The 12,401-nt window shown below is 34.1% G+C and overlaps 1 pseudogene; it reads left to right on the top strand.

The window, feature by feature from the left end:
• The first annotated feature begins 10,419 nt into the window (after positions 1 to 10,419).
• On the top strand, positions 10,420 to 10,720 carry LOC118004638 (annotated as a pseudogene).
• The last annotated feature ends 1,681 nt before the right edge of the window (positions 10,721 to 12,401 follow it).

Below are 12,401 nucleotides of genomic sequence, written 5' to 3'. Positions count from 1 at the left end.
CTTACAGTCTATCTCAGGATTGTCAATTTGTTGATTTTTATAAATATGTGACTTTTTATTTATTTCAATTACTTTTCTTGTTTTCATTTATTTCTCCTCTAATCTTTATTATTTTCTTTGTTCTGTTTCCTTTGAGTTTAGTTTGCTCTTCTTTTTTTTTTTTATTTTCTTAAATTAGGAGGTTAAGTTATTGTTTTGGGACCTTTCTCCTTTTTAAATATAATGTTTAGAGCTATTAATTCCTTGCAAGGCAAATTCTCCTTATACCCTAAGTTTTAGTATGTTGTGTTTTCCTCTCCATTTGCTTCAAAATATTTTCTTATTTTCCTTATGATTTCTTCTTTGGTCCATTAGTTATTTAGATGTGCATTTAATTTCTACATATATGTGAATTTCCCAAATATCCCTCTGTTACTAGTTTCTAATTTATTTCCATTTTGGTCAGAGGACGTATTTTGCAAAATTCAATCTTTTTAAGTTTATTTATACTTCTTTTAAGTTCTAGCAAATGGTCTATATTGGAGAATATTCAACTGGCACTTGTGAAGAAGAGTTATGCTGCTTTGAGTGGTGAATTCTACAGATGTCTTTTATCTCTTACTCGCTTATAGTGTTAAGACTTTTTCCCCTTCTTAATCTTCTGCCACATTGTCTTATTCATTATTGGAAGTAGTGTATTGATGTCTTCAATGATTACTGTTGAATTATGTATTTCTTTTTTCAGTTCTGTCTGTTTTTGCTTCCTGCATTTTGAGACTCTGTCTTTAGATGCATATTTGTTTATAGTTGCAACTTCTTGATGATTGACATATATAGAATTATGAAATACCTTTCTTTATCTCTAGCAAAAGTTTTGTTTTAAAGTCTATCTTGTGGAGTAAATGGAGAAATGGGAACACAATCTTTTCTTTTTTTTTTTTTAAAGATTTTATTTATTTATTTGCGAGAGAGAGAATGAGAGACAGAAAGCACGAGAGGGAGGAGGGTTAGAGGGAGAAGCAGACTCCCCACTGAGCAGGGAGCCCGACGTGGGACTCGATCCATGGACTCCAGGATCATGACCTGAGCCGAAGGCAGTCGCTTAACCGACTGAGCCACCCAGGCGCCCGGAACACAATCTTTTCAATCATGCTTGACTGACGTAAGTCTGCTTCATGGGGCTGGGTGGATGAAAAAAGTGGGCAGCCTGTCCTCACTATATAAAATGTAGTCTCATACTAAAAGCTGGGGTGGGCGGGAGGTGAACTCATCTTCTGGGCCATTCCTGCCCCAAATAGAGCACAGAGTAAGAGCTGGAGAAGGACCATAAAGCTCCTTACTCTGACATCCTGGAAATTCCTCCCTGCCCCCGCTTTAGAGAAGTTTTATGTTCACAGCAAAATTGAATGGAAAGTACAGAGAGTTTCCATCTACTGCTTGCCCCATACACCCACAGCCTCTTCCAACATCAACCTCCCCCACAAGAGTGGGATGTATATTTGTACAAATGATGAACCTACATTGATGTCATCATCACCCAAAGTCCCTAGTTTACGTCAGGGTTCATTCAGTGTTGCATATTCTGTGGGTTTGGACAAAGGTATAATGATGTGTACACACTAATATCACACAGAGTATTTTTATTGCCATAAATACCCTCTATGGTCCACCTATTCACCCTCCTCACCCCTTAACACTTGGCAAACACTGATCTTTTTACTGTCTCCATCCTTTTGTCTTTGCCAGAACGTAGATGTAGTTGGAATCATACAATATATTGTCCTTTCAGATTGGCTTCTTTCACTTAGTACTTTGCATTTAAGGTTCCCCCATGTCTTCTCATGGCTTGATAGCTTAATTCTTGTTTTGTGCCATTTTTAATTTCTTTTTCTTTTTCTTTTTAAAGATTTTATTTATTTATTTGACAGAGAGAGCGATAGCGAGAGAGGGAACACAAGCAGGCACACAAGTGGGAGAGGGAGAAGCAGGCCTCCCACAGAGCAGGGAGCCTGATGTGGGACTTGATCCCAGGACCCTGAGATCATGACCTGAGCCGAAGGCAGACGCTTAACGACTGAGCTACCCAGGCGCCCCCCCCCTTTTTTTTGTATAACAAGAAAATGAGAATTATTCCAAATGTGCATTTAAATTTTATCAGTCAAAATACATTTTTATAGGGTATGGTTTTGCTGTTTTGAAAAAATATTCTATGTTATCCTAATTTAGTAAGATTTTCTAACAGCTAATTATGTTTATGCTTCCAGCTATTAGAAGACTCAGACTTCTAATGGATCGTCTATGGATCTACTGACTCCATGTCATTCAGTCAAGTTCTTGAAGAAAATTACAGTAAATTCCTCTCTCATCAATACTGAAGTTATTTCCTGGTTAAGTGCTTGGAGAATCAGTAACATTTTTTAAACACTGAAGCCATCCAGTACTATAGAGAGACTGTAAATTGTAACTTGTAAATATTTTTAAAGTAATAATTATAGGGGTGCCTGAGTGGCTCAGTCGTTAAGCGTCTGCCTTCTGCTCAGGTCATGATCCCAGGGTCCTGGTATTGAGCCCCGCATCGGGCTCCCTGCTCAGGGGGGAGCCTGCTTCTCCCTTTCCCTCCCTCCCTGCTTGTGCCCTCTCTCTCTCTCACTCTGTCTCTCAAATAAATAAAATCTTTAGAAAAAAGATAAAGTAATACTTTTATATATATTATACATACACATATATAAATATATAAAATCTGATATATTATACACTAATGCAGTTCATTACATAATATTACTGTGATTTTAATAATGCCCTCAATAGCTAACACATTGATTTTTATTACTAAAAAGAAGAAATAGCAGTACATCATCTGCTTAAAATAAAGCAAATATATACTAGTTACTTATTATCTGCATATCTTTCATAATGCTAAATACTATTGCCTCTCTATTAAAAATGAATTTTCTTTTGTATCTGCTATTTTTCTGATAATGTACTTTTTATTGTTAAGTAGTAAATGTGCATCATAACTATCTTGATAGAGCATTAATAAACCTCAAGCCTGGTGGTAAAATTATAAGTTAAAATTACCACTTCTCTACCTTCCTCTTTTGTTACCTAGAACACTCAGAATAATACTTGATTGCTGTAAAAGCTTGCATGGAATTAAATATCTTTCCTACAATAAAGTTTAAAAGCAGTATCAATTAAACATGACCCATATCATTAATACTTACTAAATTAATAGTAGGTGGGCACATTTTATTTCTTTTATTTTTTTATTCCTTAAATTTGAATTCGGAGTAATTAATTTTAAGTTCCCTCTGAGCAAATAACAACAATTTTGGGGATCAAATAATAAATGATCTTAGGTAGCCAAAATATGTCATGAGATTATTTTATCGCAGCCTTATGTTTCTTATGTTATTATAATAAAGACTAGTCTGTTACCTGCTAGGAAAGCTACACTGACAACCAGAAGACCAATTATTCTACATTCCTTGGGTTTCTTTACTGTGTTTTCTTTTGTCTTGCTTTAGCTAAGTTGTATAGCTTTTCTGGTGTTGTATAGGCTTACTCTTTGAACACTCAAAAAATCTTTGTAAATTTTCATGCCAATGAAAAAAGAGATAGGGGCGCCTGGGTGGCTCAGTTGGTTAAGCGACTGCCTTCGGCTCAGGTCATGATCCTGGAGTCCCAGGATCAAGTCCCGCATCGGGCTCCCTGCTCGGCAAGGAGCCTGCTTCTCCCTCTGACCCTCCCCCCTCTCATGTGCTCTCTCTCTCTCATTCTCTCTGTATCAAATGGATAAATAAAATCTTAAAAAAAAAAAAAAGAAAAAAGAGATAGTCATGAAATTTCAATTATACACATTGGGATGATTTAGTATTTGAGTTTCCATTTATTGCTAAAAACATCTCCACAAATATAAAATAACACTCTTCCCTGCCCCCTGCCCCTAATATACTTTCAAGTGAATCTTAAGAAGAGGAATAATGGTCTTGATTTTCCTACTTCATACAACAGCAGACAGGGGTATGTAAGGATAAATATGCAATAGAATCTTCTATCTAGGGTTGCACAGAAGAGTGGAAGAGATAGACATGTGAACAGACAATTATGACAATGAAATAACTGAAGTAGGATATTACTAGCTACAAAGCACCATGCAAATACAAAATAAGAATCACCTCAGTATTACTACGGAAGTAAGTGACAGCATTAGATTGGATGTTACATTTGAGTAGTTTTGATAAATGAGTAGAACTTTTCCAGGAAGGTAGTTACTTTAAAAGGAGACTGCAAAATACATGTCCTCAATCAAAGCCCAAATCATCAGTTTTATAAGAAGACAAACTCTAAAACAGAATGCCAGAAATAGTGCTTGTAAATACTTCATTTTACTAGAGAAGGTAGTTGATTGTGTGACTCATGTAAGAATGGGAAAATACTTAGGTTCTACAAAGAACGCCCAGAATAAAAGACAAATCTATGGCTGAATTCAATATGAAAAAAGCAAAAAGAAAGCAAATGAACAAACAAAAAACCCCAAAAAACAAACTATTAACTTTTGAACCCTACATTTTAATAGATTTGTGCTTCAGGATATAAGGCAAGAGATTCTGATCATGAATCTTGAGCTACAGCATAAAGGTAGAAATGGTAACAGACAAGATATGAAAAACCAACTGGGAACAAATGAGCAAGGTGGTGGTTTCCAGAATCGGAGAGCAAGTACAACCAACATGATATCACAGAAGAAGGTCCAGCTTGGGCTTTGCAGTAGGGGTGAGGAGGTGAGCAGTTAAAAGCAATTAAACAAATGTCAGAACTCATGGTAATGCACAAATAGAAGGTCTCAAAACTGAAGATAATTTAGTGATGTCTCAGGTGATGGTCTTGATAACCTCAGCAATTAGTGATAAGGTACTTTAATAAATTTTGGTAAGAACTGAGCATAGCATTCTATAAATACATCATATCTGAGATCTTTCCTGACCACTTGACCTCATGTAGCCATCAAACCTCTTGCTACTACATCATCTCATCATAATCCCCTGTATAACATTTAGTGTTATCCCATGAGTTTTAATTGTTTTTTGTACACATGACTATACATAGTGCATTAGGCTAATATTCAATAAGTAAATACTAACAGGTGTTCCAGTTGTTTGCAGCCAGCCCTTGTTCTCTCTGGGCCAGTATCTATTCAGATTATTTGTTTAGATAAACAGGATTTGGGGAGTTAACATAAAATTACATATATACATATATTCATATGTGTACATATATATATACACATATGCACATGTGTACATATATATATGTGTGTATATATATATATGTTTATATATTTAAAATAGGTTGACCTGACAATCAGGGATGTCAATAAGCAAAACCTTAAACTGTCAATATAGAGTATTAAGAATGATTAATCCTATTAAATATTTCCTTATATCTTTCTACACTTAAAAAAAAAATTACTCAAAGTGGATTACTTTCTTGGGTATGCTCCCTGGTCTTTTAGCACTTCTTTTCTAAAGAGAATCTATATCTTATGTACTTTTGGAATGAAATTCCAGCTGATACACCAGAATATCCTGGCCACCTGTTGCCAGTCAGCATCTTCTCTAATTGGTTCATGTGTTCATATTGATTGGCTGGTGAACTGATTCTTATTGGTCAGTGCCATTGTTAGGGCAGTTGTCAAGTTTTTTTCAATATCTCTCCTGTCTCTAATGTGCATTAAAACATGTGATACTACCACTCATTTGGTTCCATTTCAAATGTTAACAACTGAGTTTACCCATTTTTACAGCATTTACATTCCCCATTTTAACAAAGTGACTTAGAGTATATGAGTACATTCTTTATACAAGACCTAAAGTCTTGGGCGCCTGGGTGGCTCAGTTGGTTAAGTGACTGCCTTCGGCTCAGGTCATGATCCTGGAGTCCCTGGATCGAGTCCCGCATCGGGCTCCCTGCTCGGCAGGGAGTCTGCTTTGCCCTCTGACCCTACCCCCTCTCATGTGCTCTCTCTCATTCTCTCTCTCTCTCAAATAAATAAATAAATAAATAAAATCTTAAAAAAAAAAAAGACCTAAAGTCTTGGGAGTTGTTTCTTTGTTATAGTTTAATTTATAAGGGAAGTATTGAGAAATATAGGCTCAACATTTTTCAGAAATGGAAAAATGAATTGGGTTATATTTAAAGCCATAAAGTTTACTCATAAAAATATATGTTCACAATATTATATTCAGGTGTGCATACATCTAATAATAAATGTATACATATATATATGTTAAACACATTGGTAGAAAGTAAAATAATTTTAATGTTTTTAAAAAATTTTTTTCCTTTCATAAACAATGATAGCTTAAAATTTCATTCACATTTTCTACTCTCTAATGTAAGGGGCTTGTCTTACTTTTACATACATTTATAAGAAAGACGTCTTTTTTTTTTTTTTTACATATTACATCAACCAATATATTGCCTGTTAAAAGTTGACAACTATACACATATTTGTATAATGTCTTAAGTTTGATGTATAGTCATCAAACTTTGTTATTCTATCAACTCAAGCATAAATTCTACCTCATTAACTTCTACATTATGAAATTATGACTGTGTGTGTTATTCAATATATTTAGTATTTGAACTATAATAAAATGCTATTCATGAAGAGAGATCAAATGTGCATTCCACGTATGTATGTATGAATTTGTTTTTATTATACCCGAGCTTGAAAGAAAAAATAAAAGAAATCTCTTTTCCCTCTTTATTTTAAAGACAACATTTCAAAGTTCTTGAGAAAAATGACAACAGCCAAATTAGGTGAACTAATGACTTGAAATTTATCTATTTAAAACATCAAAAATGTCATTTAGTGTTTCTCAACAAAACATGTTCTGAACTGTACTTTTGAAGCTATTAATTTATATATGTCAGTAAATAACTTTCTCAAAGCAAATTACATTGGTTTTATTTGAAAACAATGCTTGTCCTACAAAGTACTCCATTCTTTCCTACTAAGGGCAATGACATCAATATAAGTAAGGTCTTTGTTGCTTACGAATTCAAATACTTTAGCTATTTAGTCAGCCAATGTGATCACAGTTTCCATGTCATGAAGTCCACTAGTCATTAGGAATTATAACAGTAAGTTTTCTAAATTACAAATACTGGACAAAAACACAGTCAAGTAAAGGAAACTATAATAGTCCTGATTCTTCAAATTTCTCCCCATGCCATCAGAACCAACCCCTTTCCTTACATATCTTCAAAAATCCTACTCTTCTCTGTTGATCCAAACCCTTCAACTCATCAACTCTTCAACACTAGTGTAAAATAGGATCTTTATCAGCAAATGTCCTAGGACACTGCTTTCCTGAAGGATTTTTGGAATGGTAGTTGTGTATTTCTAGCATTTCTCACATGCTATAAATTCTGGAAGTCAGATAGATGATTTTCAATGGATGATTTAGATATTGGAATTAGCAGACAAAATCTTAGAGTAATTTATTTTTTGGCTAAACAGTTAAAAAATATGGTTGTGGAACAGATGGAGAATCTTAGCATAGTAATAGGAAAGAAAAGAACAAATGAAACTTCTAAAACATATTTACAATATCTGAACTGTAAAATTCATGGAAAGGGCTTAAGATCAGATCAATGGCCAAAGGTAGGTTCAGTGAACATGAAGATAGACCAATAGACATTATTTGACTTCCAGAAAAGGGAGAAAAATAGAAGATTGAAAAGAAAAATGAGGAAAGCCTCCATGAACACTGGGACATTATCAACAGAAGTCCAGAAAAGAGATAAGGGATCAAAATTTTTTTGAAGAATCAATGACTAAAAATTTTCCAAATCTGCTGAAAACCATATTACCTAACAAAAGTTCAAGAAAGATATCTAGAAAGCTACTCTTAGAGATAAAATAATGAAATTACTAAAAACCAAAAATAATGGGAAAATACTGAAATCAGCAAGAGATAAAATGATTGATCACATGTAGTAAAATCATGGTATAAACTACCTGATTTCTCATCAGAAATAAAGAAGACCAGAAGATAGTGGAACAATATCTGTCAAGTTCTAAAAAGAACACAAACTGTTTCAGAAATAAATATTTTTTAAAAGGCAAAATGCTATTTTAAGATAAAAATTGAAAAGCTTTCTCACCAGAAGACCTGTTCTTCAAGAAACAAAGAATTTATTCAGCATGAGCAGTATTAACATCAGATAGTAACACAGATTTGTAGCAAGGAATAAAGAGCACCAGAAATAGCAAACATAGGAAAATATTTCTTAATTATTTTGTTAAATATTTATATTATCTCTTAATATATTTAAATGATATATTATTGTTTAAAGAAAATATGTACCTATATCACAATAGTTATAGTAGATGTTTTATATATACATATATATACACATTATGTTATATATAGGCACATATAGGGTGGAAAAGCAGAAACTACTCTGCTTTGAGTTTCTTCTACTTTATATAAAATATTATAATAGAAACTTTACATGGACTACAATAAGTTAAGAATGCATAATACATCCCTGAACAATCACTAAAATATTAAAATTAATTAAAAAGTTAATACAATCAAACCTTAAAAAGTCAATAGAAAAGTAAAATGCAGTGTTAAAATTAATTCAAATAGCAAAGTTCTAAACATTCTTTGCACCTGTGAGGACCTCCGGTCAGTCCATCAGGCCTATCAATTACTCACTGCCCATCTCTTTCCTCCTATCTCCATAGTCCTCCCTTTCCATCCAGGATTCCAAGGCTTCTGATATTAATCCTTACTCTGCCTATATCTTCAACTACCCTATCCCTCTCTCTCTCTTACATTTACCTTGAAAGTTACCTCCACTTATTCAATGTCTGTATTTGAGCAGTTCAAAGTGGAATGTTAACCATTCTACCTTATCTCACTATAAATTTATCACCAGAATTTCTCAGCATGGGTGAACAGGCTTACTAATTTTCTCTAGTCAAAACACTCTCCATCACAGCCTCTTCCTTTCATATTCACAGATGATGTCCTTGATTTATTTCACTAGGGAAAAAGAAGCAACCAAAGGGAATGGTTCATCTTGCCAATGGTTCATCTTAATGGTTCATTAAGTCTCCCACTCTGCCTGAGACCCACATACTTTGTCTTTCCTTTTGTTAAAATGGAATAACTGTCCTGCATATATAAGGCTAAGTACTGCACTTATGTGATGGATTTCAATTATCATCTATATGAAAAAATTCTCCAGGATTGAGCCACAATTTTTCCTTTATCATTTGTTAGAACATTCACATCAGCATATAAAGATGCTATATCTCCCTATTATATAAAACCCCTCCCTTAACCTGACATCTCCCTCCATATACTGTTCCAGTGCTCTGCTCTCTCTAGGTAAGTATGTTTTGATGGAGTTGCTTTTATTCTTGGTGCACATCTTATCCCATTTTCTCCTGAATTAGATCCAGTCAGGTTTGCCTTCTCCCACCTTCAGCCTCCCCTGCAACTCTATCAATTGCCACACCCAATAGGAAATTTGCTGTCTTCATCTCATTTAAGCCATTAGCAGAATTTGAAGGAGGTAGAATCTCTCCATTTTTTAAATGTACACATTTGTTTTTTTCACTTGATTCCTCCCTCTCTCCTCTCCCTGACCACTCCTCATGTTCCTTGCTAGATTCTCTTCTACAGTAAATTTGTTTCTAAATGTAAATACCAGCACCTAAGGAGTGCTTAGATCACATAGTATGTTATAGTACATTAATAATGTAAACCAATGAAATAAACAAGTAGTGAATATCATGAATTAAAAAAATCAAGCTGAGATAGAAATTATATAATTTTATTTGAGATCTCAGACTTCTTATTTAAATATAGAATACTTCTTTTACTAGGACACAGAACAAATGAGCAAAGGTCTCTAAGGCTGAAGGACTAAATCCTTTCAAAATTTTTATGGATTATAAGAAAAAAGTATAATCTTGTCATTGGTAAAATTTAGGGAAAAAAACAAGTACAACATTTGATGTTTTAAATAAACTATATAAAGATGTGTTTATGATGTGTGTGTGTATGTCAATTTTTTCTGGGTGCAATAAATGGCTATGTGGATTTATATGTGTTTTGTAGTCAAGAAAAGTAATATAGGAAGAACTTATATAATTATAGGAAAAGATTCATAATTATTCCTCATAACTCATTAATCTATCTTCTATGTTTTTGAAATAACAGTAAAATAGAAAAGAAACTAGATTTTATAATTCACATATTTTACCATCAACATCAGGGAACTGCATTTACGTTGCATAAATTACTTCATGTCATAAAACCTTTTAAAAATTACACTAGACAGGTTGGGCCATGGGTCTCCTTGGGGTGGCCACAGCTCCTGAGCAGAGCATCAACTGTGGTGGCTAGAGTCATGGCAGGACAGATATTTAGAAAGTTTCTTCCCCTCTTTCACTGAATTTTTAAAGGAATGAAGCTGAAACTTTAACCAAAGGAAACATTATGCTTCCAGAAAAATCTCAAGGAAAGGTATTACAAGCAACAGTAGTAGTTATTGGATTGGGCTCTACAGGAAAGTGGGGAGAGATCAACCAGTTAGCATGAAAGTTGGAGATAAAGTTCTCCCAGAATATGGAGGCACCAAATTAGTTCCAGATGACAAGGATTATTTCTTATTTAGAGATGGTGACATTCTTGGAAAGTATGTAGACTGAAATAAATCATTATTGAAATGGCATCACATGAAGCTGCCCATTCCAGTGAAGGTGTGAAATCTCTCATCATGTAAATAATAGCCATCTCTCCTTTTATAATAAACAAATGGTAGCCAAAGATTAAAAATAATAAAATAAAGTAAAATTTCCCCTAGACATCATACAAAATTTTTAATAAAGTTCTTTGATTTTTCTTCAGTACTTTTTTTTTTGGGGGGGGGCTGCAAAATCTTTGTTTTAATAGAACTTTAACATCATTACTAAGAGTAAATTTTTATAAATATAAAAGGAATAAGGGTTCAACAATGAGTTCTGTTTAATATCTAAGAAGATTACACTTTTTCCCGCAATAGAATGTAGAATGGCTCCTTACTGCCTGTCTGTTAAAAATAATCTATTTTCATTTTTCTGAGACACACCCCAATTTAGTTCCATTCTACTATGGCTCGTCCTATCTTGTCTAGTGCTTCAATCAGAGAAACCATCTCCCAGCCTGCTCTTGGGCCATGTGCCAGTAAGTTTTACACGTGGGTAAAGCGTCTCAGAGAAAGGGAGTGATTTTCTAGCTGTGGGAAGAAAGGCCAGAGCAATGAAAACAACTGAGGTCTGGAACAAAATTAAGTGAGGAGAATGGACATGGAAACACTGGTTGAGTGGGGGGGGGGGGAGCGGGGAACAGTTAAATAAGGGAAGAGTTTACTAAATGTAAAAGGAAAGATACACTATTTTTTCTTCTTTGAAATGTTTGGCACAATTAATCTTTGAAATAATATTTTTTAAATAATCTATTTTTTAAATCAGCAAATATTAGACATACTTCAAGCAAGCACTACAAATTAATAATTTAAATTTTAAATTATCTTTTTTTTTTTTTTTTTTTAGAGCCTATAGTCAGTAGGTATGAGAGGGAACACTTGGACATTGACCATGGCTCCCCTGTCTTTACCCTGGTAGGGCTTGAAAGACCCATTTGCAAGAGGTGAAAGAAGTGAAAGAGAGGGCTAAATCCACTCTTGTTCTCTTGACTTCCCCAAACTGGAAATGCTACAGGGAAAAACAGATTATGCCTGTTAATCTTGGACTGAGCTGTGAATTCACAGGGCTTGCTGAGATTTCATTTGAGAGAGGATAAATGTTTCGTTCACTAAATAAGGCTTAAAGGAAAATGGGAAACACATGAATCTGTATTTTTTTTTTTATGTTCCACAAGCCATACTGTTCAATATTAATAGTTGTTTTCACTTGTCTTGATGAGTGCTATTCCTTCAATCTGCCCAGTATATGAAACATTAGCAATTAGAAAGAGCCTTTTTTAACTTTATATATGAGAAAGATCGTTGCCTTTGAAAATTCAAAATTCTAAGCATGTTAATAATGGTGAGTAAAGTTGACGCTGTAGATAGGATGGAGGTAGAATTTACCTGTCCTTTAGGATGGTAGGAACTCTAGTCTGAAAGGAACCCTACAGTAGGGAAATCTGAAAATCATGAGAGTCTTAGAAAGTGTGAGCATGTACAATTGAGGAAGGATGGCATTCTGGCAGGGATTGAGAAGTAGGGGAGTGGTGGGGAGTGAATCTAAGAGGGGTCCAGAGCTTTGAGAATCTTTTTTAATATCTCTATCTCTAAATTGCAAAATGAAATAGAAACATGAACACATTATTTCTCTGCTTCATAAAGTA

This window comes from Mirounga leonina, unplaced genomic scaffold (genome assembly GCF_011800145.1).
Source record: "Mirounga leonina isolate KUSES-001 unplaced genomic scaffold, KU_Mleo_1.0 Mir_93, whole genome shotgun sequence".
NCBI lineage: Eukaryota > Metazoa > Chordata > Mammalia > Carnivora > Phocidae > Mirounga > Mirounga leonina.
This window is presented reverse-complemented; position numbering and strand designations above follow the sequence as displayed.